General features: G+C 49.2%; 1 protein-coding gene across 1 annotated transcript in view; it reads left to right on the top strand.

Moving 5' to 3' along the window:
- Positions 1 to 1,219: 1,219 nt before the first annotated feature.
- Positions 1,220 to 26,718, top strand: part of NR2F2 (nuclear receptor subfamily 2 group F member 2) — a 494,304-nt gene continuing 468,805 nt past the window's right edge. The window contains exon 1 of the mRNA XM_081124791.1: positions 1,220 to 1,787. The gene's annotated coding sequence lies outside the window, so the exon portion shown is untranslated. The remainder of the gene's footprint in view (positions 1,788 to 26,718) is intronic.

Below are 26,718 nucleotides of genomic sequence, written 5' to 3' on the forward strand. Positions count from 1 at the left end.
ACAGATCATCTGTCTCTCCGGGAAGAGTGTACAACATAACCCAGAGTTGCGGCGAGAAAAACCCAAGGAGAGAGAAACCCCGGGTCCACTTTGGTGAGCAGGGAGAACGCTCTACTCACGCACGACTCCGGTGGGCGACCGTAGCTGCTCAGGTGGGCCCCGACCGAGCAGGTGAACCAAAGCCACAGCGGAAGGAGCAGCTTCTCCAAGTCCTGAGCAAAATATTTTAGACTTCAGAAGTCCTCAGCAAGCCTATCACTTGCTCTCCACCTTCCCCGCCCAAGAGAGGCTTTTAAATAAAAATGAAAACGTAACTGCATCAATAGCAGGAAATCAGGTATTAAGAAGGTGACTAATACATATTTAGCACCTGAAATAAATAGACCAGGATGCTAATAAGAGTGAGTTATGAATCAGAAAAAAAAAGAGAGGGCCCTGCCGATGTGGCTCGGTGGGTTGGGTGTCGTCCCATGCACCAAGGGGTCACTGGTTCGATTCCTGGTCGGGGCACATGCCCGGGTTGGGGGCTCCATCCCCAGTAGGGGCCCTGCAGGAGGCAGCCGATGATGATGTTTCTATCTCTCTCTCCTTTCCTCTCTCTAAAATCAATAAAAACATTTTTAAAAGAGAGAGAGAGGCTCTGTTTACCCAGTGTTGGCTGTGTGCGTGTGTGTTTGGGGCTGAGGGTTTAAGAGGGAGGGAGGGGTGGCAACTGTATCCCAGGAAACAACAGCACTGGCTGGGAGCTGGAGAGCTGTGAGCCAGTGGCTGGAAAAAGTACCCACGTCCAGACCGCACCCCAGGCCGACAGAATCAGAATGTGGCTCTAGGCACTGGGACTTTCTTTAAATCAACCACCGCAACCAAAAGACAAAACCAGGGGAGTCTTTGGTGAAGCCACGTCTGACAACCGCTCTCTCGGGGGAGAGGCCTTTCTTAGCCACGGGAGGTCTGTGACCCCACAGGGACCCGGAGCGCCCCAAGGGCACCCCGCCCCCTGCAGCCGCAGGGCTCCGACTGTGATTGTTTGTCTCCCTTCCTCCCGGCATTATCAGCTGCAGTTGTTAAGAGCAGGAACGCCGGAGTCATGCTCTCTCTCCTTGTCATGATTTATGATTCAGAAGCGAGACAGGGGTAGAAGGTTGGAGCCTGATGCAGGCTGCTGGATTTTTTTTTTTTTCCCTTTATTTTCTTTTTTAAGACAAATATGCTTTTCTGAGAAACCTTGAAGGCTCGAAGCCACCGGCAACTGTGTTTCTCTCAAGGCCTCGCCTGGACAGAGATGACATCTATATAGACACACTCCTGGAACATATAAACGGGCGGGGTGGGATTCTGCTGGTCCCCAGATGTTCCCAAATCGAGATACTGGCGCATCTGGGAGGCATGGAACCCAGTTATAAACCCACACATGTCAGCAGGCCTTCGAGCCGCCTCCACACCGCAGCCGGGGGCACCGCCACCCCTCCAGGCCAGGTGGATGCTTTCCAGTCCCCTTTGCTTATCTGGAAAATGAAGGCTTCCCTGTGGTTTGAGGTTTAGCTTTTTTTTTTTTTTTTTGAATTCTTACAATCAGTTTTATGGCCCTTGAGGAGCAGGTTAGGTTTCTATTTGGGGTGGTTTTTGCATCCTGGCGAGACCAGTGATCAGCGTTGTCTTACTGTTCTCTTAGGTGGCGATGGTGCCGGGACTCTACGCGCACGGCCAGGCCCAAGTGTCAGGGCCGCAGACCCGAGGCGGCGACTCTTAGCGCTTAGATGTGTCCGCCCTGCCTCTTCCCGCCCAAGGTAAGCAGCGCGGGTCTCCCACCGATTAGAGACTAGGGCCCAGGGAGGGTCCCGAGGGCCACACGCGCGCTCGCACGGTGGCAGGCAGACCAATCCAAGGCAGGCGCGCGCCGGAGGGGGGATGCGCCCTCCCCGCCCACGTTCCCGCCGCCCCCTGGCCACCAGGGCGGGCTCGGCGCGCACCCTGCCGCTGTCCCCCGCGTCCCCGCCGGCTCTGGCCTTGGAGAGCGCGCGCGCGCAAGGGGCTTGTAAGGGCTGCGCCTCCAGGCAGCCCGCCGGGGCGCGGGGGGGAAGACGGCCGCGGGGGCGGCGGGCGGTCCCGCAGGTGCGGTGCCACCTGCGCGCGCGTGTCGGGGGCGCGCGTGTCGGGGGCGCGCGTGTCGGGGGCGCGCGTGTCGGGGGCGCGCGTGTCGGGGGCGCGCGGCGGGCGGATGGCCCGTCTCCCTGCGCGCTCGGAGCCGCGGGCACCTGGAGCGCGCTGCGCACCGCCCTGCGCGCCGGGAGCGCGGAGAGCCAGAGGCGCCCGCGCCCAAAGGGACCCGGCTCGGGATGTGTTAGCTTTTGAAGATTGGCTTCTATTGCATCTCCGTGGGAGAAATGAAAACGCACGAAGCGCAAGCGGAGGGCGAAGGACCCCGCGTAATTCAGGGCTGGTGTTGGACGAATCGTGTCCCCATCGGGACAAGTACCGAGCCCCCTCCCTCCCCTGCCCAGGTCACAAGCGGCTCCTGGCTGCTGGGCGCCAGGGGTGCGCGCCGCCGCCGGCACCTGGGAGGCAGTGTGAAAGCAGACCTGACATCATCATCAAAGCGGGTTTTTTTTAAAGAAAAAACAAAAACAAAAACAAAAAAAACGGGGCAGGGGCGACAATGCCCTTTGGAGGGCCTCTGCAGGGTAAAAACATACGACGGTGCCTATTAAATGCTGTAAAAGTTTTTGTGTTGTTCCTCCCTCCCCTCCCCAAAAAAAGGTGGAAACGGGAAGATGTGTTTTACGCATATTTTGCCCAGGTGGCCGTGCAAACCTTGCCTAGTGTATCTGCCTTTTACGCGTTTGAAACTCATGAGCAGTTTGTGCAGAAGTTAATTCTTGCAAAAAAAAAAAAAGTGACTGCGCGTGGTTTGGGGAGATTTGCTGTAAGGAGAAGGGTCCTTTTTAGAAGTGAGAGGAGGGGTGGAAGCGGGCACTTGGATAACAGGAGGAATCGTGCTGGGAACCGCTGTGCGGGGGGCTGGGAGGCTGTGGCATCGCCCAGGCTCCAGGCCCCTGCAGGGCGCAGCACCCAAGGGTCCTGTCAAGGCGTCAGTCGGTCCCTCCTGAACCTGGATTTATCTGCCTCCCAGGGCAGAACAGTTTGGAGAAAAAAGTGGGCGCTTTTTTCTTCCTCCAGATCAGAAAAATATTATTCTACCTGATTGGGCTTCGGAAGGGCAAGGGAACAAGAGCCGCGTTTCCAACGGCAAAGTGAGGCTGAAGCTTGTTCACCAGGGTGTGTGTTTATGTCATTGTGGGCGACAGGGAGTGTGGTTGGAGGGATGCATTTGCCTTTTAAGCACCGTAGGGTAATAGCAAACAGCTAGTTTAGAAAACAACTAAAAAATAAATAAAAGAAACTTAATAATCCCATCAGGCGAACACTGATATAAAAAAAATACACCCATAAATTAAATGCATGCATGTGTTGTTTTTTTTCCTCCCCGAATTGTTCTTATGCATGTTCAAATACTTATAAAAGAGTGCCTTTGAACCCTGTGGGTTTTTTTCCTATCGTAGGTCAAAATAACTTTTTAATGTTAGTAGAGACTATAAATCCATAGTCATCAATTTTAACGACGGCCTGATTTTCATTGAGTGGATGCCTAATTTGCTTTAACATTTCCCCATTGTTGAGTATTTAGATTTTAGTAAAGTAAATAATACAGCGAGGAACATCTTAAGGCACAATTTCCCTGTTTAAAATTTTTGATTGCAAATAAAATTTTTAAATGCAATGAACAGCTGTGCTTCGTGACCATTGGATATTTTTTATAATAGTTTCTAAGCTGTTTTATAAAAAAAAAAAAAAAAAAAAATTGTAGCCTTCCATCTTACCCATGGGAAGATATCAGATCCCGCCTTTTACAGTGTTCTCGGTGTTTTTGAGGATGAGAACAGAAAGCTATTTGCTAATGTAGCAGGTACAAATTATCTCCTCGATTTTCATTTCCTTTGATTACTAACCAAGTTGTCCTCTTGCTTTCTTTCGTAAAACCGAATCGTTGCCTTTTATTGCACTGTTGCAGTAGTGGGAAGTCAACATAGAAAAATTTAGCATTTTCACAAATCCGTCCTTCAGGGTGTTAATTCTGAGCTAGGGTGGCAACCCCGGGTTAAAACAATCCGGCAAACCTGGGCTGAGCTGCCGTTTGAACTGATCTAGTGACTTCAGGTTTCCAGCAAGCTTCCAATTTCCCTTCCTGCTGGCAAGGAAAATAATATTATCTTAAGGCGCTTCCTGCACGTCCTAGCCTGTCATCGGGAAACTCGGGGTCCCGGGTCCTCGCAGCGGCCTCCTCTCTGGTCTGAAATGTGTGTTGTTTTCTGAGGCTGCGATGTGCGTTTCGGCAACTCCCGCAAGTGCCCCGGCGCCCAGTAAATAAAGGAGCAGCCCGTGTCCCTTTTAGCAAAAGCCATATATCTGTTCAGACTTGTAATTTGCTCCGTTTATATCCCTTGCCCTTGAACTCTGGTTATTAACGCAATGTTTCTCCAAATGACGCCGTATAACTCTGCTCCGAGCACATTCGCGGTGACACCACGCAGACACTCCGAGGGCCAGGGCCGCCGAGGCAGGAGGGAGATGACAGCTGAATCGGGGGAGCCACCGGGCATCCGTCAAAGGCCAGGGCCGCAAAGCTATGACTGTTAATATTCAAATAGCGACAGAGCCGGGGCCAGGCTTTGCTGATATCCTCGGGTCCGGTTGGGAGGCAATTTAACAGAGCAGCTTTGATTAAAAAAGAAACAGCCGGGAAGAGCAGGCCTCCTCCCAAGAAATGAACCAAAAACCCATCGGAGGGTTTGAGGCGGGTGTCCTAATTATGCATCTTCAAAAATGCTTTATAGTGGATTTTTTGGGGGCTGTGTGTGGATTTTTGTTGAGTTATAAAATGCAGGTTATATGTAGGGGGACCATACACGCCAACTTCTTGTTACAACTATGCGAAGTGTCATAAAATACACCAGTTTTGGGTTGTGAATAGTTTCCATCGCTCGTATAAGACAACTGAGTATTGGCTGTTTCATATTGTTTTCATAGTAAACATAAAAATGTACTGATTAAGATTTGGTGAAATTTGGGGCAGGGAGTGGGACCAGGCTCCCTCTCCAATGTCTGTGAAGGGCACGTAGTGATTAAGCAAATCAATAATTTAGGTGCGATCACAGAGGCCCGGCGAAACCTACTTTGGAGCAGAAATGGTCCTCGCACGTTTTCCAAAAGGGCCTTTACAAAAAGGGGCCATTCTTTTAAAATGAGAAAATCATACATATGGAAAAACATGCCCATGAAGGAGCTTGCCCGTTCAGCCTATTTCAAAATGTTGCATTTGTTTCAAAATAATGTTTTAAAAAGCTGCTTTTCTCCAAACTCTTTATTTGAATCCATTTTAACAGATTCCTGTTAAAATGACTTTACTGCAAAAACTCTTTTTTTTCTTCTTTTTTTAAATTCTTTTTGGCATTTTACCTCAAAGCAAATTGTCCCTTGCAATGAGATTTAATTTGCGCACCGCCTCCCCAAATCCTAGGCTATGTCTAATGCTGTCCGTGCAAAAAAATGTGGGTGAAAATGAAAAAATAATACGCCATCAGATATCGAATTGCATTCTGAAATAGTAGCTGCCGTGAAACCTCTGGCCACACGTCTGTATCCTGAGCGCTCACCACGCGTCTTTAAAAAGAGGTAAAGAAAGAAACACTTCTGACTGCTCCAGTCCACTGTTTTTTAATGCACCGAACATGACCTGGCGCCTTCGCATGTCCAAATACACACGCGTAAAAATGGTCAGTAGAAAATAAACAATCCTTAGCATCCCAAGAACACTAAGAGCACTTTGAAAATATTAGCTGCTCTCGTTTCGTTTTTAAGCCGGAGGGGAAATGAGTCCCAGGCTCCGGGCAGGATGTGATGATGACACTTCGGCGGACCAGGTACAGAGCTGTCCAAGTTCTTTCTATTTTTCCCTCTAATCGACGGCTCCAAAATTCAAAATTCAAGCAGCTTCTTCGACTTTAAAGAGACCGGCCTAGTGATCTTAACTGGAGAACATGATTTGGCCAAGGAACATAGAAACATAGATGAGGGGATTTTTCAAACTCTGGTGCTTTACTGGATGAGCAGAGGCGTGGGGCAGGTCCCCGGGTTCGGTCCTTGGTCCCTGAATCCCCACCCGATGGCACAGAGCGTCCCCAACCTACTCACTGAATTAAACACCTAAATGAGCGCGGTCAAGTGTTCGCCTTTAACTGTACATCCTTTGGTTGGAAGGTAACGAAACGGGCTTTACCATGTGCTTTTAATGAAGCTAGATCTTGTGGTATGGATTTCCTCTCCCGAAAAACCTGGAAATGTTTCTTTCTGTATATTTTTGTTCCGAAGATTACAGCTCCGTAGTGTTCCTGAGGCCGAGTTTGGAGACCCTGGCCTTGCGCCCTGCGCCTCGGTCAGGGCTGTCCGGTGGCCGCCGTGTGCCCTGGGCGGCGCTGGATGTCACATGAGTGTTTATACACTTGCTCGGGGACTGGCTGTTCCACAGGGAGCCTATGTTTTGTTCTTGATAGAAAGAGAGCACAGCTCATTCAAAATTCTGGATACCTCGAAATTTTACAGCTCTCTGCAGACTAAACTTTACGTGTTCTGCTTGCTCTCCTGAGTAAAATGCATTTATGCACAATGCAGGCTGTAGGCATAGTTATCCCATCGCTTGTATAAATGCTTCAGGCTTCAACATTTAACTCCAAACGAATTCACATCCCTCCCTATAAGTAACACGCCTGTGTCGCTGCTTGTCACAACGTCTGTCTCCTCTCCTTCCCAGGAGCAGCATTATTTTAGCTCGGGGAATTACCTATTGACTTTCCACTAAAAACATGAGAGCTTGTCTCTCTTTACTCTCCCCGACCCTAACTGTACCCATGTCCCTATGTTCTTAATACAGTTATATTGTAATTTCTTTAAAAGTAATTGTCGGTGTGCATTATCACTAGTAAATTATAACGAGGGCTATGCTAGCAAGTAAACAACCCCCTTATTGCACAATATTCGTGTTCCATGCTGTTAATAATTGCTTTATTTTTAGTTTGCGTTTCCCTTTCACTTAGCTCTTCAGGCGCTGGCCACTGAGTCTTCATTAGACTCTCTGCCAAACTCTAAATCTCCCCTCAGGACATTCAGGTACTTCTGCGGGTCTATCAAGGCCCCCCGTGAGAAAATGTTTCCAGGGCCTCCTGGTCTACCTCCCTCTAGTCCAGCTGCCCCTGGCATCTGGCCACCGCTGTTATTCTGGGTTCTCTCCTTTGCTGTCCTGTTCTGGGACATGTCACCCCCCCACTGGATTTCTGTTTGCTGTATCCCTTCTCTTTCTTTCTTGGTTTAGCCTCTCAGGTATGCCAAGCGCATCGCCTCATGCTGGCTGTGGAAAGATGGGGAGACACCTCTGTCTGCAGATGTTCTTGTGGCTCGGGCTAGAACAGTTGGGTAGAAAAAAATCTTTTTCTTTGGAGTTTTACAGGTATCTTTATCCAGAAGCGAGTTTTTTGGTTTTGGATCCCCCCTAATATAAAATACATGGTAATGTCATCAGGATAATAGATTAAGGCGGAAAAACAGCTTTCAAAAGAAGAGTTTGATGAATGTATTTGTGGTTCTATCTAGAGCACTTTGCGGGTTTTGAAAATTTTTGGTTGGAAAGACTAACATGCTATATAATCTCTATTTTTTTTTTTGAAATATATCTTTATTGATTTCAGAGAGAGGAAAGGAGAGGGGGAGAGAGAGATAGAAACATCAATGATGAGAGAGTCATTGATCGGCTGCAACCCGCAACCCGGGCACGTGCCCTGACCGGGAATCGAACCCTGATCGCCTGGATCCTAGGTCGACGCTCAACGGCTGAGCCACACCCGGCCGGGCTAATTTCTATTTTTCACCTTTCTGAAAGATGTTAATTATGCATAGCACATGTCCTAGGGTTTTCTTAAGGTTACTTCAGTTTTTACATTGTTTAAATGCTACTTTTAAAGTAATAGATTATTAATTATCCTGGCAATTGATTATTGATTATTCCCAACATTGGTGGAGAGTGTTTGATACAGAATTGAGCTCTGCTTGGCAACAAAGCCAAGGGCACCATGCAGCGAAGGAGATTAATTTCTATTATGAGCGTATTGAAAGGTGAAAATTAAAATAGAAGAAATAGCTTGTAGAAGAGTCATATTCAACGATGTAAGATTTAATTAAAGTAAGTTATTCCAAATTCTACTTACATATGCAAATTCTAATAAACTGAGTGCCAGGCTCTAACACCTTTAAAAAAAAAACACCTTAAAATAAAATCCACTCAGTATCAAAATAGGGAGGAAACTATTCTTCTGAATATGTTACTCCTTGTTGTATTTGAATAAATATTCTACCTTTACAGTGATTTATTGAATTAATCTTGACAAATTCTAATTAACAAGAAGACTGGCCTGGCCGGCCAGCGTGGGACAGTGGCTGAGCATCAACCCAAGAACCTGGAGGTCAAGGTTCGATTCCCGGTCAGGGCCCAGGCCCAGGTTTCGGGTTCGATCCCCCCAGGAGGGGGCGAGCAGGAGGCAGCTGATCGATGTTTCGCTCTCATCATTGATGTTTCTCTCTCTCTCTCCCTCCCCTTCCCCTCTCTGAAATCAATAAAAACATTAAAATCGAAAACCAGAAACACTGGCATCTCTCTGAGAATGCTCCGTAATAGCATTGCTCGCAAGAACTGTAGACGGCGAAGTAAAAATCAGAGCGGATATACAATAAGATTAAAAAATATCACCAGCTTTAATATCATTCTCTACATGTCATGAGTCCAGCGCAATATATTTCAGGCCCGTGAAGGTCAAACAAGCTGACAGATGGAAATACTGCACGTGACTTAAAAATGTCATCTTTGGGCAAGCCGTTGTCCGGGACTTAAATTAAATTAAAGCAAGCCTTCCTTTGGACATTTTTGCTTTAACTGGATCTCGGCCTCGTTTTCAAAGAGTATCACTTTTATCCCCGGTTCTCAAATAGAAAGAACCATCATGAACGTGAGCTTGGCCCGTGACCCCTACCAGGTTCCAAACATAGACCTGAACCAAAGGACCTGTATTTTTAACATTCCCCTGAACTCATTAAATACACTTTCTCTCCGCCTGAACCTCAGAGAAAGGAAGGTTGGGGATCTATGTCCGATCATCTGACCACCTTCCCCCCCACCTCGCCCATCTTTTCTTACTGGCCTTGCAGGCCCAGGCCTGTCTCTACCTTCTCTTAGGAAATTTCCTTCTGCCTCCTGATGTCAGCCTCAGAGCTAAATTATAAGCTTGAAAGGGGTGGGCCTGGGAAAAACTGAGACCAGAGAAATTTTCAAAATGTTTCACTAGCCGGGCATATTTACGGTAGGTTTTTGTTCTGAACTCACAGAAGAAATTGGGTTCAATTTGCGACCCACGGCGTTGGGAGGAGATAGCGATCCTCCGTGTAAATACCATAAAACACACCGTTTAGTGTTGTCAGGTGCACGGCCACAGCGCTAGTCACGGGATCCCCAGATTGTCACAACAGGGTAATTAAAGCCACTCGCACCCTCTCTGAGCGTGAGGACTCTGAGAGGTGGGCTAATTTTCATCTCGACTTACAGTCCCGTGGAAGAGTCAGGGATACGGGACGTTGGTTCTCCTGGGAGGATTGTTTCTCAAATGTCATCCGAACATGAAAGGGGACAGAAAATTAATCAAGACAGTGACATTTTTTTTTTTTTTTAAAAAAGCGCTACACAGGAAGCGGTGAATGAAAATGAGCTGATGGTTTAATAGGAGTTTTGGGAATCACGTTGGAGCCTGCAGAACGGTGGCCCCAGCGTTGACGCGTCAAACACTCGGTGACACATTGACAGATAAATGAGCAGGAAGGGAGCTCGGTCGCAGCACAGGCCATGTCTGTGTTGCCGGGGTGTCCAGAGATCCAGTGACCTCGAGCAAGTCACTTACTCCCTGGGCACCTCGGTTCCCTTACCCCCCCATGGGCAGGACTGCAAGAAATAACCTAGTCGGTCTTATAGTTGGCGATTCTTATAATATCCAAAAGCAACCCTCCATTTATCACTTGCACGGACTGGCAAGTTCTTATTTGAGTCTCTATTGAGGTTTATTTATTTAGCAAATAAAAATCCGGGGTGTCCCGTTAAACCTGAATTTCAGATAAACAACAGCTCATCTGGAGGGTGGAAAATGTGCCCCGAGATGTTTAGGATCTAACGAACCCTAATAAACGCGTTGTTTATTTGAAATCGAAATTCAACTGGGCATCCTGGGTTTTATCTGGAAACTCCCGGCCTCCATGGCCCCTGTCTGAGAAATGAGTATATTTACGTTTACATGCGCTTATATTAGGGGTGCTTGAGAGCTGGCGGGAAAAAATATACACGCGCAATTTCTGTAGGTGACAGAGTGAGGTTCAGCCATGAGGGGGCGCTCTCAGCACTAGCGTGGGTGACGCGGTCCCCATAAGTCCCCAGGATGCGCAAAGCCGACGGGAGGAGAGACTGTGAGTAACAGACCGGTTAACCCGGTCACCTCTTCCCAGAGGCCGAGGACCTCTGAGTCACCCTCAGCAGACTGTCCCTTCTCATTAACATGCTTGTGCGGGTTCCCTGAAAGTACTTCATGTACTCGGAGGGAGCGGGGAACAGGGTTTAAGAAGGGTCGGGGGGGGCTGCCAACCCTTACACAGGGAGGGTTATTTCCTTTTTTAACTAATTGCTAGACAGGCAGTTTTTCATCAGGTTTTTTTTTCCTCTCGTGTAGTAGCAAATATTTCAGGGACAGTCACGGGAGGGGCCGATTCGGTGCCCACTCGTGCCAAGGCTGCATTTTAAGCGTCAATATTCCTTCAACACAGAATTACAGGGAAAAGTCAAGGTGCCGAGAAGGGATTTTTTAACTCTCACGTGTCAGGTGCACTCAGGAAACGAAAGCCCTCAGTTACTTTCATTTTCAAAGACAAGAACACACGGTATTTTCCAGCCCGTCTGTCTCATGGCCCAGAACTTGATCTTGGACCCAAAATGGGCCCCTGCCTGCCTCGGCCGGCTTCTCACAGTATAAAAAACACGGAGAGAAAGTGACTTATGAGTCCACAGCGCCCAGTGGGCCCGCTCGTTCTGTGTCTTTAGTAAAATGAATGATTTCTTACGCCCGACACTTAGTCGGAGCAGATATCTGGCGGGATGTAAGCTAAAGGAATTCTCAGGGCTATAACCAAAAATGCATTTTCCACCAATCTTCCCACAGACGGTGCCCCCCAAGATAGAAGGCACGTGGGCCCCAAGCCACTGGGGAATTTCCTACCAGAGAGAGAGAAATAAATCTCCAGGGACCCTTGGCCTTGGGCTTTGGATGCGAAAGCCGCGGGCCGGGAGACACGCATGGGAGCACCTGCTGCGGGGCGGAGGGGCCCCCGCAAGGGCAGCCCCGGGGGGACCTGGCAGTTTTTCGGGCGGGGGAACCTGGTTCCCAGCTGGCAGGCGCAGCAGGCAGGGCAGAGCCCTCTGTGCCAGGCCCTCGGGGCCGTTCAGGGACACGCGCCGCATTCAGGGGCACACACTCAAGAGAGAACCTGCGAGGGGGCCGTGGCCCTTCAGTGTCAGATTCCCTCGAGCCCCCGACGTGGCCGCTTTGGATCAAGCGGATCGCAGACCCTCCTTCGCCATAAAAGAAGGAGCTGGAAAGTGGGCTGTGAGATGCCCAGGCTAAGATTCGGATCATCGCAGTTCATCTCAGCTGCAGGGTCCAGCTCTGGGGGCGCGACCGCGTTTCCGAGGCCACCTTCCTCCAGCTGGGCGCTTGCAAAGAGAAAAGAGGAGCTGACCTTGAACCAAGGCAGGCCAGTGATCACAAACACCGCAACTGCCCCGTCCCCCAACGCCGAGAAAAATTAAGTCCCCATTTGCGTCCCACGCACATAACCACCCTTCCCGATGTCGCCAAATCCGCAGGCCCCCCGCGAAACCCAGGGCGCGCGGGGCCCGAGCCAACAGCCCGGCCCCCCGTTTAATCGGTCACTGTAATAAACATCCCCAACGCGTGTGTGTGTTTTTCCACGAGCGGCCGGAGCCGTGGCTACATAAAAGGACATCAAATGACACATCCTCTATCTCCTAGCAAATAAAAAAGCCATCAGCTCGTAACAAGGCGGTGATAAAAGGTGCTGAGGCCAGTAAGATTAAGACTTTGTAATAAGGTCCGGGCGCCAAAACTGACAGGCATTTTCTTTTATATTTATCACGTCCCCGCATTGGGGTGAAAAGCCGCGGCTCCGTCCCATTGCCGGCTGCAATTTATAGCGGCTCCATTATTAGGAGATTGCGGCGAAATGGGGGAGAGGCATGGTTTTCTGCGAACGGGCCGAGGGCCTCCTCCATTACACACTTGACAGGTTTGTCAGCTCTTAGTCACAAGCCTTGTAAAGCACTTTAATATCATTAGCACTATTTTCTTAATGTGTCTGCTCTCCTCGCGGCCTGGAAATATCATATATCACGGGCTGGGGGGGGGGGGCCGTGAACCCCCGGCCCCCCCTCTCCTGGCTCCTTAAATGCCATTTTATAGTAACACGCGGAGTCGGGATTTTAATCAAAATAATGCAACCATTTTCCTTTATTGATTACCAACTAAATATGGATAAATACATAGTTAGGGGGGGGCAACCCTTTTAGAGGATATTGCAAGAGCGTAATGAATGGCTTCCTGGGGGAATCTTGCCGCCTGCTGGCTGCAGACCCGTTTACGTGCCGAGAGGTTTTGCATTCTGCTCCCCTAGCCCCGAAGATCTGTGGGGGTCCATGGGGAGGGACCCCCCAAAGCTTGGGGAGAATATCCCAGGCCCTCAAAGCCTGGATCAGGTGCCTTTGAAATTTCCGCACATACACACCTCCGATTCTGTAAACGGACACGCATTACAATGTATTCTCTCCCGCACGGTGCATTTCCAAGGACTCACGTTAAATTTGAAATACAGAGACCCTGTTAAGGTTTTTTTTCCTTTCTTGGGGGCGGTGGGCTCGCTGGCTCACGCACGCGCGCCCATCTGCAATGCTAATGTGAACCCAGAGACCCAACAGTGCAAGAGTTTTCTAAGTGTTTTAGATTTCAAAAATAAACACGCATTGCTTTGCGAGGGTAATGGAACGATAAACTTGGCTCGGATCTCGTGTTTGAACGGGGCGTGCATCTTAATAGGGGTCATGTTTATCCTGAACGTTGTAAATATTCTCATATATGACCTTGATCGTAAAAGTTTAATTATTGTCAACAATAGCTTGAAATCCATACCCAAAATGAGAATGGATGTGTGCACGGACACACACACACTCACACACACACACGCACACTGTCAGGGGAGCTCTGTTACCTCCACTAAAATCTCAGTCAAATCATCCTGTGGCTTCAAAGAGGGGTAAAGTCACACACACAGTTCAGTTCTGTGCTGGAGCCAGGACCAGAACATCAGCCTCCTGCAGGCAGCATCCGTCGTGATGTTTCCAGCCCATTTCCCCAAATGCGTGTCTCACCGGTTGCTGGGCGCAGGCCCTCACCCCTCCCGCCACTGTCTCCACTGAGGAGCTGGGGGGCCTGCGGGGTGCTATCCGCTCGGCCAGAATCACTGCCCCGTGCTCAGGGCCCCGCGCACAGGCAACCGGTAATATTGGCTGGAACAGTGAGCAAATGAGTCTGTCGTTTCCTCCACCTCGCGTGGGTTTTGTCTTATCTGCCCACGGCCTTCGCGATGGGCGATCTCGAGGCGACAGCGCTGAACACAGGCCGAGAGACAATGGCAGACAATGCAAAACGCTTGGTAACAAGCTGTTTAAATGTGCCTGACCCATTTATCATTAACCATTCCAAAAATATTATTTTCGGAGTAACCCAAGAAGAGCTTGGACCACGATCTCCATCGCCACGCAGGGGTCTTTATGTCCCTCGTGTGTGCAATTATTCCAAGAAATAGTTCACCAAGGGGGACTGTCAGGTTAAATTTTGTCAGTTCAGTGGTTTTATTTTAGGTTGTTCAGAAAGCCCTTCCCAAATTCCACATTCCCGCTGTATTGGCCTCATTTAAGTGAGAAGATTGTGCGTCCTTTGGGCCATCTCTCCACCTGCCTGCCCAAGACGACAGCGGAGGGTCAGATCCATACTTTGTCAACTTTTATAGTCAATACAATAATTGGAGCTGATGGATTAATTATATAGTCACTATGGCTGAGTTTTCTTAGGGAGGAAATGATTAAATCGTGTATTTTTCAGTGGGGTCTGGCCACCACGTGGGGACCTAACCTAACCTTAAACAGTATTTTATGCCTCCTCATCTGAAGGAAAACCATTAATTTGATGTGCTGGGAAATCGCCCTATGAAAACGCTCCCGTTCACAGTAGCATGAGTACATTTTTAATACCTGTCGATACGTGACTTTCCCCATCAGTCACATGGCCCGTCATAAAATCATTTCGTCTATTTATTGCTGGAAATCATTAGGAGTTAGACTTGCGCAAGTCTGTAAATTTACCAAGCTTACAACATTTGATCCCATCGGAGAAAATATCTTTTGATCGAGTCCTTCTGTGTAAAACGCCGGAGTCATCCGTCAGAACCGTCGACTGGGGACTTGTGGACAGTCATCCATCCCCGTGTCTGAACAGCTCCGTAGTTTCTCTGCGTTGACATTCAAAGGCGTTACTGCAAAACTCAGAGCTAAAAGCAAATGTCGGCGTCACCCGGGTCATCTTCCTTAATTTCTGCAGCAAGAACAAGTGGACCTTGAACTGTTTGGACTCTTCTGTCCTTGAATTGTCACGTTCCTTCTTGCCCGTGGCCCAGAGGGAGGGAAGGTGGCCCCCATTGGCTGCATGCCTCGTGGTTTAACCCATGTCCTCGCCTCCAACCTTGAGGCTCCAGAGTCCCTATGGCATTTCCATCGGTCACGCTGTTCCAGGCAAAGTCCTGGACAAGCATCTTGCCTCTGCCTTTCGTGCTCCGCAGAAAACGCCAATGTTGAGTCAATTGGCTAAAGAACAGTTGGCTTACATGTTACCATATTTATAAGGCTCCGAGACAGCTGACCGTAGAATCACAATGTCACCTTGACGATTTAGTGTCCCCAGATTAAATTGTGTCTCAATGATGATGCTCAGTATCTTGGCTCCGTGAAGACATAGGACAGCGGGAGTTCCATCCAGTGCTGAATGGAAAATAAATGGATGTGAATGTGTTTGATAACAGGTTGACATTATCCAATAATTTGGAAACGGGTGTACCTTTCAACATAGTAGTTTAGCTTGTGGATGGATACCTGCAGAAATTCTTTTTTTTTTTAAATATATCTTTATTGATTCCAGAGAGAGGAAAGGAGAGGGAGAGAGGGAGAGATAGAAACATCAATGATGAGAGAGTCATTGATCGAGCCCACAACCCGGGCATGTGCCCTGACCAAGAATCGAACCCTGATCGCCAGGATCCCAGGTCGACACTCAACCGCTGAGTCACGCCTGGCCGGGCAGAAATTCTTATAAATGTGCCTGTGGTACCCAAAAGAGCCTAAAACTGGAAACAACATAAATGCCCATCAAATGTAAAATGAAAAAAAAAAAAAAAATTGGGCATGTTCACACAATAGAGACTATGTTCATACAGTAGAAACTGTACAATGGATTAAAGGGAATGAATAGCTAACTATGGGTATGACCATCAATGAAACAGAATTTTAAAAAATCTTAAGGTTGAGCAAAAGCAAGAAGACAGAGAAATGATTCCATTTACATAAAAAAATTTAAAAAGAAAATCTAAATCTCATATTGATTAGAGATCAGATGAAGGTGAAAATACTTTAAGGAAAAAGAAGAGAATTATTCACACAAAATTCAGGATAGTGGTAGGATGAGTGGGGGGGCTAAGGTATGGACCTGTGATGGGAAAGGGTAAAGTGATCCCTTAACGCACCGTCGATATAACATCTCTCAGCCTCAGAGGGTAGGTAGAAGGGTGTTTTGAAAAACATCAATTATTTAAAACGCGCTTGTATAATTCATTCATGTTTTTAATGTAAATTTCCAAATTAAAAAAGTAACAATAGATTAATAAAACAGAGAGAAGGGGCTGAGGTGACTCCAAAGATATACCTCCAATTCTTTCTCTTGTTTTTACTTAAGAAACAAACAATCAGGTTGTAACCAGGCAAAAACAGGCACCCTTCTAAGTTGTGCATTTTATTTCACAAATAGCAACGTGTTTCTGTAGCTTATCAGATTTAAACCAAAACTAGACAGATTATTTAATGGACATGAGGATGATACGAGACCTCTTGTATTCCTTGTAATATTTTCCTATATGTCTAGGAGTTAACAGTATGTATGAATATTATGATTTTAACTCAATTATTCAGATGTTGAAATTAACCAAATGCCGTCCATTAGAAGGCCCATCGTTTTATGTTCCTGTCTCCTTTTAAAACAAATTTCAAAGACCAGACCAGGCACTTAAGGCACCGTCATCCCACTTCCCCTAGACGTGTCCGTGATGTAACTTTACAGTCACCACCGTTGGATAATTTCGAGGGATTTAGATAAATCATGTTCTTGCGTGTTGAATAACATTTACTATAGGGAATTGTGTCCACATCAGGCAAACAGTATATCCATTGCTTTACGTTAAAGAAATCAGGGGGTTTTATAGGAGCCGTAAAACGCTGCCCTTAGAACACTTTTTTCAGCTTCCACTTTCTGGGTGAGGCTGATGATCCCAGGAGATGCCTGGCATGTGCTCGTTTCCATTTCTCAGTGTCTGTCATAATCACGCCAGCCTAGTAATCAGCGTAGATAGAAGTCCTAACGGACAGCGCACCATCTCAGCCGCCCTCCTCCTGGACTGAGTCGGGGAAAGCTATCCTGTGATGTGAGAGCCCAGCGGTGCCGTTGTATTGACTTTTATGCCATGTTTGTTCGGCTCTCCAGTCAAAACAAGTTTCCCGGCCCTGAAGGTTCCCTTTCTTTATGAAAATGAAGCTGTCTTGTTTTCTGGCTCATACATCATTGTCAGGCGAGGCTGGATCACGGAAACAAGTTCAGATTCCAGAATGATTATCCTTAGAGGTGATGGATTAAATATACAGAATATAACCTGATTTTCATAAGGCCTGTTGACTTGGCAGAACTAAGGCTGCCGGGGGAAGGATCTCCTAGGAGGAGGTGTGGGCTCTTGCGCAGTCTCAGTGGGTGGCAGCGAGGGAGGTGAGCATCTTCTCCCTTAGGGACGTGTGTGCCTCTCCCGTGTCCTCTCTGTCATCTACCTGCTCTCGCCCTTTCAGGTGTGCGCACCTCTCACCAACAACATAGGAAACGTCTTTAAAAGAGACTCCCTCTTCCGTTACCTGCTCTTCTCTCCCCCCCTCCTCTCTGAATATTGTGCTATCTCCTAAAACCATTCTCCCACCTCTTCTGCATGAAATTAGCCTGGTTTGCTTGTACCTTGTGGGGAGGGGGTGGGGAGTCCCATAGCTCTTGCTGTGATGCCTCCTCAGGGAAATCAGGGGCCATGGGAGTGGAATGTGCAGAAAAATAACAGTGGAGTCAAAAAGAGTCCCGGGGATGCCCTGAGATTAGAAGTGTCCCTGTGGCAGCTCGTGGGACGGGTTTCTTGTATATACCTTGCCCTGCACGTACAGAGGCTGACTTTTCCTTTGAACGAAGAGCCCTGACCTCCAAGCAAACTCAAGTGCATTTCCCTGAGAGGGAGAGATGTTTCCTCTGTGTGAGATGTTTCACCTCCCAGCTGAGTGCTTACTGCCCATTGGGGCTTCAGATCTCATCCCTGACATCCCTCCTCAGGGGACCCTCCCAGCCATCACCTGGGGCCCTGTTTCTCTGGACCCTCCGTCAGCCCACACCCTTCACTGCCTCCTCCTTGCACTCATTACAGGGATAAGCAAGAATTAACTGCATTAACCGCTGTTGTTTTTTAATACCAGTTGCTCTCGTTTGGTCAGATGGAAGGCCCGTGGAGCTTGGTGTGCATGTCTGTGCCCACGATCGTAGCCAGCTGCGCACCATGCACACGGTAGGTCTGCATTAAGTCTTTGGAGTCAGAGCACAGAGAAAAAGAGACACATCCCCGAAGCGACTCCAGATTTTGAGTAAAACTTCTAACAGGGCATTTGGGTGGAGGCTAAGATCTGGTCCAGGTTTAATTCTACTTCAATTAGGTTTTCTTGCTCAGACTGGAAGGCAACATTCCCCAAAGCGCAAAACAGCAGGAAACGTATATATGTCGCCATATACTTCCTCTCTTATGACAAAGAATGTTCTCTGCCCACCAGGAAAAGTCTTTGATCTTCTTAAGTAAGATGCTTTTGGGAAGGTGACGTTTTTAGGACTGAAAACCATAAACACCTCCACTTTGGGATCCAGGCAGCCAAGCCCTCAGAAGATTATTACCTTGTGTTACCTGGCTTATTTGACTGATTTATTATTTATTCACATACCTAGTCTCTTTACTCATTTATTTAGTGGGAAGGGAAAGTGAGGAATTGGAAAATAATTCCCAAATTTTGGTCAATGCATATGGTGACTCGGGGTCTTCACCTCCATGCGTATTCTCAGCAATATGCATGGAAACCTGTATCTTCTGGACAGTTGTCTCAACTCTTCACTGTAGTTGCAAAAAAACAAAACAAAACACGCACACACTCAAAAAAACAACTTTGAATTAGTCTCTTATAAACATTTAGACATTTGTAAATATGATCGTGTTTTGTACAGAGCTGTTGTATCCCACTGGTGTCCCGCTCTTTAACTGGTGAGTTTGTACAGGCCAATCGATAGAGAAACCCTGCATGGTTTATTTTCTATTATGTGTACCTTACAGGTCACTGAGTCAAGTACTGCGGCAGGATTTCTGAAAGACGGGTGATTTTTAGGAAAGATCATCAATAGCATATGTAGCCGAGCAAGCTAAAATAATTACAATCAAATTTCACGCTCCAGGGCATAAACTGATTTCCTGCGAGGGCCAGGAGGGAATTCGGCTGCCTTCCCCGATGTACCCCGCATCGGGGAGACGACCCACCTATTTTTGTTTGCTTTTGCCCTTTTATCTGGAGCAAATATACTGATCATTTTTGCATATGAATGCGGATCAGGGAAGCCCAGGCCGCCACGTGGTGATATCATACCCACACCAGGCCCGCTTTCTTCATGATAGTCAAGAATTTTTCTCTGGGGCAAACCACAGGTTGGAGAACCAGTTGGGAAATGTTGCCTAAAAAACATAAATGTGCCCAGCCCATTTGGCTCAGTGGTTGAGCATCGACCTATGAACCAGAAGGTCAGGGTTCGATTCCCGGGGTGCAGGCTCCTCGATCCCCAGCAGGGGGCGAGCAGGAGGCAGCCGATCAATGACTCTCATCATTGATGTTTCTCTCTCTCTCCCTCTCCCTTCCTCTCTCTGAAAGCAATAAAAACATAATTAAAAAAGAAAACAGAATCAGAAAACAAAACATTTGTAAATGCTCCAAAAATTGAAGGTCTAGAGGGTGAAAAATGGAGAAAAAAAGCAGAGTTACTGGATTTTGCATTTCCAGCATGCAGTCCTAAAACTCACGGAGAACCCCGTTTTCTGCTGGAGGCCCCCCGCCCGTCTCCTTGCAGTCTGAGGTCCCATAAATCTCGCCTCTTTCCCCAGCTAACTTTTGCCGCTGACTCCCTTTCATTCAGAAATCTCCACCGGAATGTGCGCTTGCTCTTCTGAGAACAGCTCCCGCCCCGCGAACAATAGATTTTTAATTTTTGTCACTATATTTGAGCACATGGCTATTCTCAGGGCTCCTCCGCTACAAACTTAGCACCGAGGCCGCTGAGCTAATTTCTTTATCTGCGAGCCAACCAGCAGAGCCTCGCGCTGACAGTGGGATCCATCTGGGCCCCGTAACAATGGCAAATACTCGGGGCGCACTTTAAAAATGAGCTTATGTTACCATGTGAAACAGCGTGTTTTACAATCCGCAGAACAGTCAGATAAATAAAACTGCCCGGAGCCCAGAGCTGGGCGGGGGGGGGGCGGAAAATGCATTTTGTAACATTTCATTGAGAGCAGAAAAATGTCCCCACTGACAAGTGAACATTCGGCCCTGAGAAAATGTTAAGTTCTACCCAGAGCTGTTTGGGGAAACTGGTGACAGCAGGCAGGGCCGCCTTCGATGAGGTGGCTCCAAGGTTACGGGCCCTTCCCATTCAGGGGACAGCTCCCGAGACTTGGCTTTGACCTGAGACCAAATGGAGAGGACTGTTTATAAAGCCACCTCCACGCATACATCCCACGCGACGGGGTGGGAGTGAAGAGGCTGCACATTTTAGGACAAATCAGCATAAACGCTGCAAGAACAATTTGAGTTAATTCGGGAGGTGTCTGTAGGGGCAGGTTGGGGGAGTTGAACACAGCGAGGTGGCTTCCCAAAAATGCTCCTCCACGCTTTGGGGTGACGTGGGACACGGGGAGCAGGAAAGGAAACAAGCCCCCGAGCCAGAGGTTTGCGTAAGACAGTAACTGTCAGCACCTTCCCCCCGGCAGGAGCTCCCATGCCGTGTCCCTTCCGCTAACACCCGCCCTGTGCCACCACCCTTCTGTCTCCAGGGGGGATCACGATGGCATAAAATAGAGGGCTATTGCCGCCCTTCATCTGGCAAATGCCCTTGTGTTTTAAATTTCTATTTTTTAAAAAAACATGTTTTTATTGATTTCAGAGAGAGAGAGAGAGAAACATCAGTGATGAGAGTCATGGATCGGCTGCCTCCTGCGCGCCCCCTACTGGGAGTCGAGGAGCCTGCACCCCGGGCCTGGGCCCTGACCGGGAATCGAACCGCGACCTCCTGGAACCTAGGTCCATGCTCAACCGCTGAGCCACACCGGCCGGGCTTCTTGTTTTTGATTCTCAAGATACCATGCAAGGGACGTGACATCCCCCATTTGACAGATGTGGCCACTGAGGCTTGGACACACGTAGCACGTGGTCCCAAATTCCACAGCACAGCCAAACTCAAGCCCACGCACAACTCGCTGGCGTCTGTCACTAGAGACACAGGGAAACAGTCACCTTTACTAAGGACGGTAAAGTGACTAATGTAATTTGGGTGCGGGGTTTGTAAGACGCAGTCTCTTACACACACGGGGACTCGCTATAGCCACGGCCATGTGCTATTTTAATGACCCCGGGCCCTGTCCCCCCATTTGTTCTCTTAGGGTAAGAAAGCAAACAGATTTTTTTTTTCCTGAAATATAATTAATGGTTCTAGAGACCACACTTCAAGTTTTACTGAATCCCGGACGCGCTCACTCTCAAGGCCATTCCTCCTAAAACAAACTCCCCTTTTTGGTACGTCCGTCGTCCGGCGGTTTTGTTTATTTGGGGGGCGGGGGATCAGTTTCTCTGGGAAGCTGGCTCCCGCGTCCTCCGGGGTTATAAAAATGGGAATCATTTTTATTGGCAATCGGCTGGGACATCGCTGAGACAAATGGAGACGCGAAGATAAGGACCCTCGGAGGTGAGAACACACAGCTGTTGGGACTCGCCGGCGAATCTGCCCAATAAAGGAAATCACTATTTTTCCAGGCCCGGAGTGAGCTGCAGGGCGAGCCGGGTGTTGTATATTTGTGTAAGGCCGCGGCGGGGGGGTGGCGGCCGCTTGCGGCTGGGACAGCGTCGCTCACACTCAGCCCGGGACAAATGCTGGAAATGAAGCAACATCCTGGACCACGGGGCCTCGCGACGCAGCAATAACACCGCGGCGAGGGGGCCGTGTGCGGGCGCCGGGCAGGCCTCAAGATGGGGAAACGAGCGGGGGGCCTTGTCAGGCCTTCACGGGGCGGTGACACGCACGCACACGCAGGCACACCCGCGCGCACGGGACTGAGGCCTGGCCAAGCGTCCTTGGGAAGGAAGGTCATTTATCTTTCGCAGGGACGCGTACACAATTCCTCGCAACCTTCATCAGCGTCGTCAGCAAGATAGGTTTGCCAAAAGTCCCAGAAAAAAAATATATACATATATGGCAATCGTCGCAGCGCAGCGGGGACCCCTGCGTGGGCCTGGATCCTCGCTGGGGACCGCGCGCCCCTGGCCCCGGCGCGGAGTCAAGGGAAGGGGTGGGCCGGGGGCAGCGAGCCTCTTCTCTGCCACGTTTATGGACTGTGTCCCTTTGTTTAGAGGAAGTCGCAGTGGAAGGAGAGGGTCATGAAATTACACTCCTCTAATGACAAACGGCCCGAGGGGAAGGGAGACGGTCCCGGTTCAGGAAAGTGACCCAAAGCGGAGGGAAAGGGGGGGCTTGAGCATTCAGAAAAAAATACACACAGCTCGGCCTGGCCGGGGCGCTCCTGGAAAAAAAACACTGCGTTTCTGCTTCGTGGAAACAGTTCAGGGCGCAGTCAGATGCTAACGAAGATGTCAGCATGTTCACGGTCAAGCGTGATAAATATCTCAGAAACTTGAGTCATTTTAGCACAAAAAAAAAAAACCCAAAAACACAACCACCCCACAATGTAAAATATTTAAAATAGCATCTCCAGTCAGAAAAGAGAGCTTTAAATCAATAGGAAATTAGGAAGCTATTACATACGGAATCAATCACACAAAACTGGGATGAAAACAGTAATATCTCGTCCTGGAGGTTCACTTACTTTTGAAACGGATGTGACAATAATGGGAAACTTAAGTGAAATGAAAAGGCCAATGCGGTGGGCCAGGGACAAGATCTGAGAGTTTTTCTTATTGGGACTAAGTGCAGTGAGATGTCACCATGGTTTTATACGAGGAAAACCTAATTGAAAACATAAAACTCGTGTTTGCAGCCTCAGGAACACTCTTCATGCAGTTTGAAGGGGGGACCCCAAGACCAGCAGCCTCGCCCCTAACGCTCATTTGCTTTCCCCTCTGACATCTGACGACGGAATATTAAGCTGTCATCGCAGAAAACAAGAGGAAGAAAGGCAGGGGGAGGTGACTTAATTTGCTCCGCCGGCCCTTTTCCCGAGGTGTTCTTCCCCACAGTGGCAGACGCCCCGACCCGTCGGACCGTTTCAACCCCGAGACGGCCCGGGCGCGGCCAGAGGCCATGGGGGCCAAGGCTGAGCGAACCTGGGGCTCCTGTCTCCCTATAAAAAGCGAGCAGTTTGCCAACGGGGGCATTTCCTAGAGCCTTTGCAGGCAAACTTACAGGGCAGAGGGCTGCGGCCAGAGATTCCCAGGCCTGGCAGCCAAAGATTCGCAGGCCTGGCAGCCAAAGATTCCCAGGCCCCTTACCAAGCTCCTGTTTGCCCACAGGGCCTCCCGCAGGGCTGGGCTCATGCACATGCCTCAGGGAACAGAGGCAGGACCCCAAGACCACCAGCCCGCCGCCTGACCTGTGGGATAACCTCCTGCTCGGACCACACACCCGTGGCACGGGGTGCCCGCCGGCGCTGAGCATGCCTTGGTGGCCGGCGCTGTCGGGCAGGCCCCTCGCCGGAGCGCTTTCGGGAAAAACATATGTCATTTCCACGGAGTTTGAGCTCCGCTGAGAAAAATAACATGTTAAATACAGATCGCTCCGTCTCCACTCCTGTGTTTAAAGTGTACGTACGATCTCCTATCCGGATGGATTTCTTGGACGAAGAATTATCCGTCACACCTGCAACGGTTCATATAAAAAAACAGCAGTGGTGGTGGGAGGCGGGGTTCTCTCTCCCCGGTTTTCTTCCTTAAATGTTTGAGAAAGAAACCGTCGGGACGGCCACAGGCATCCGTGGTGAGAAAAACCCCCCGTTTCAACACGGTTTTTAACCTTTCCACCTTCGCCTCTGACATTTTCTTTCCTTCCACTCAAGGCATTTAGGGAAATGAGGGTGAGGTCCCTCCATAAAGATGCGAGGGGCTCGGTGAAACTTTCGTCTCTAATTTATTCATGAAGGAGCCAGGGCTCGCCTGGCCGGCCGTGCATCATCCTGTCAGGACGACTTTCTCTCTCGCGCGCCGGGGAGGGAGGCAGACGGGCAGGAAACGGGGGGCTCGGCTCCGCCGGGAACCCGGGAACCGCGCGAGGCTGCTCCTGCAGGCGCCTGGCCTGGGTCGGGGCGCGGGCCACGCCCGCAAGAACCGGGGCCAGGCATGGATTCGCGTCTGCGCGTGTTTGAGCGTGAGAATAAAAACAGGCATTATAAACACAAACATTTCTATACTGTCAACGCAATATCGACAAAGCATATTGTATAGAACACGTGTATAATCCCAGTATCTATTCCATCGATCTGAGCGTATTTATTTATCAGTCAGATGATGCACCGTCATTTCGGTGCGTACGGAGTATTCACAACCATGGAAAATGCAGGGTGTCAAAAACATATATATTCACACACACTGAATAATTATAAAGGCAGCGTTTGTTATAATACATTTCATTTTCAAAGCTGAGCTATCCGCTGTGAGAGTGCGTGTCCGTGTTTCAGGGACGCCCTGGATACCTGAGTTAAGTCGCCTAAATCGTACCGTTTCCAGCTCTGCTGGTCAGGACCCCCGGGGAGCTCGACACTGTGGACTGTCCACTCTACCAACCGCGGTCCCCACGCGTGAAGGTTAAGCTGTCCCCACTCCGTGTGCAAGCACACGCGTGTGCGCACCCAGGCCCCGTGAGCGCAGCGAGTTCAGGAGGAGTGATCCTCTTTGAAGAAACCCCTCCTCTGCTCCTGTGGTTTCATGGTCTCTCTTGAAAGTTCCCCATCTTTTTATTTTTTTCCTTTTAAAATCCTCTCCCATGTTTCCCCCCTTCTTTCCCCCTTTCTTCCACTTCGGATTACATTTCACATTTAGGGGCCTGTGGGAAAGGGGAACAGAGCCCTGGAACCCGAAAGGCCTTCGTCTGGTTGATGAATAGACTCCTCGGGGTGGCCGTCCCCACGCCGGCACTCAAAAATTATCATCTTTTAGACACGTGGGCCCGGGCGCGGGCGGGGCCCGGCATTAGCCCTGTTAGGCGTCAGGAAATTACAAAACGCATACTTGCGGGGTAAGCACTTTCCGCAGCCCGCCCGCTCATCCGTCTTTTTAATGAGCCTTGTTTATAACCTGACGCCCGCGTAGCCAGCCACCTACCCTGTTTACGTCGCGGGCCCCCCTTTAATTAAGAGAAGAACCAGTTAAAAGAAAGTGGGGAGAAATATTCCTACGGCCTGATTAATTCAGCTAGCGGGAGGTTATGGGGTAGCAAGGTTATTATAACCTATAAAGGCGGTGGGAATAAAGCTGGATCCATTTGTAATTTTATTAGGCGGAGCAAATTAGCGAGCGAGCTTCGCGGTGACAAAGGACCCGACCCTCGTCTCCCTGACCCCCCACGGCAAGGGACAGGCGCCCAAAGTTAGGCCCCGTATTAGGCAAATGAGTTCTGATCAATCTCCCCCGAGTAACCTAATGAGAGCCTCGGAGCCAGCGCTGCGCTAATTTGGAAAGATTAGCTGGGGCGTCGGTGTCTGGCCGCCTAAAGTCCAGTGAAATCAAAGAGGGGCGCAGGGGAGAGGCAGGAAAAGCCAGGAAGAGTTCAAGACAGATGGGCAGACTCTTAGGGACAAGCTGTCCCCGGCAAGCTGGAGAGGCCGACATGAAAATCCTGATTTTGCTCACGAGGACCTTTGCGTGACCTAAAGCAGCAAGGGCTAGGCGGCGGCCCTCCCTCACCTTGGCCTTCGCCACGCCAGCCCCCCGGCAGCACAACCCACCCAAGTCTTGGCCCCTCGCGTGCAATCGAAGGAAATTGCAGGGTTTCTTTCCGGCAAAGATGCCTTGAGCCCCGACAAGTTGAGAATTTAAAATTAAAAGAAGCCCGGCCGCTCGTGGCTCGGCGTTGACCTAGGATCCAATGCAATCGGGGTTCGATTCCCGGTCAGGGCACAGGCCCGGGTTGCGGGCTCTTGATCAATGACTCTCTCATCATTGATGTTTCTAACTCTCCCTCTCCCTCTCCTTTCCTCTCTCTGAAATCAATAAAGATATATTTAAAATAAAAATAAAAAAATAAAATTAAGAGAAACTAGATGGGGCAGGGAGTTCTTAGTGCAAAGATTTCCATGGCCACCAAGGGGGACCTTCTCTTGGGCTGGCCTGGGGGTTTGGACAGAGGCTCTCATCACTCCCGAATCCCGTCTAGACCAATTTGCTCGGCCCCCACGTACTAATTATAGTTTCCCTTGTCTCGCCCCGTCTCATCGATTCTGGGCGCTCATTCCAGACCTGCTGCTAACCTGGTACTTGTTTGGACTTGACTTGGCCCGTCTGCCAGCGGCTCGGATCCTTCCCCGGCTCGGGCTTGGCTTTTCTGTTCTGAACTCAGTGCTGAGAACTGGGAGGGCCTCCGGTTGCACTTGGCTCTGAACCTCGCTTTCTGTTTGGTCTGTTAATCCTTGAGCGATATTGTGATAGTTCTTGGGGTGGTATGGATCCTGGACATTGCGCCCTGCAGGGCCCGTCTGAGCTGTGAAACCAAACCCAAGTGAAAAGATGAATCTTTCCCCATCACTCGGGCATTCTAATGAGTGTGTTTTAATAAAAAAAAAAAAATCATAAATTGGATAATGGCAGCAAGATAGTCA

Source organism: Miniopterus schreibersii, assembly GCF_964146895.1.
Source record: "Miniopterus schreibersii genome assembly, chromosome: 22".
Taxonomy (NCBI): domain Eukaryota; kingdom Metazoa; phylum Chordata; class Mammalia; order Chiroptera; family Miniopteridae; genus Miniopterus; species Miniopterus schreibersii.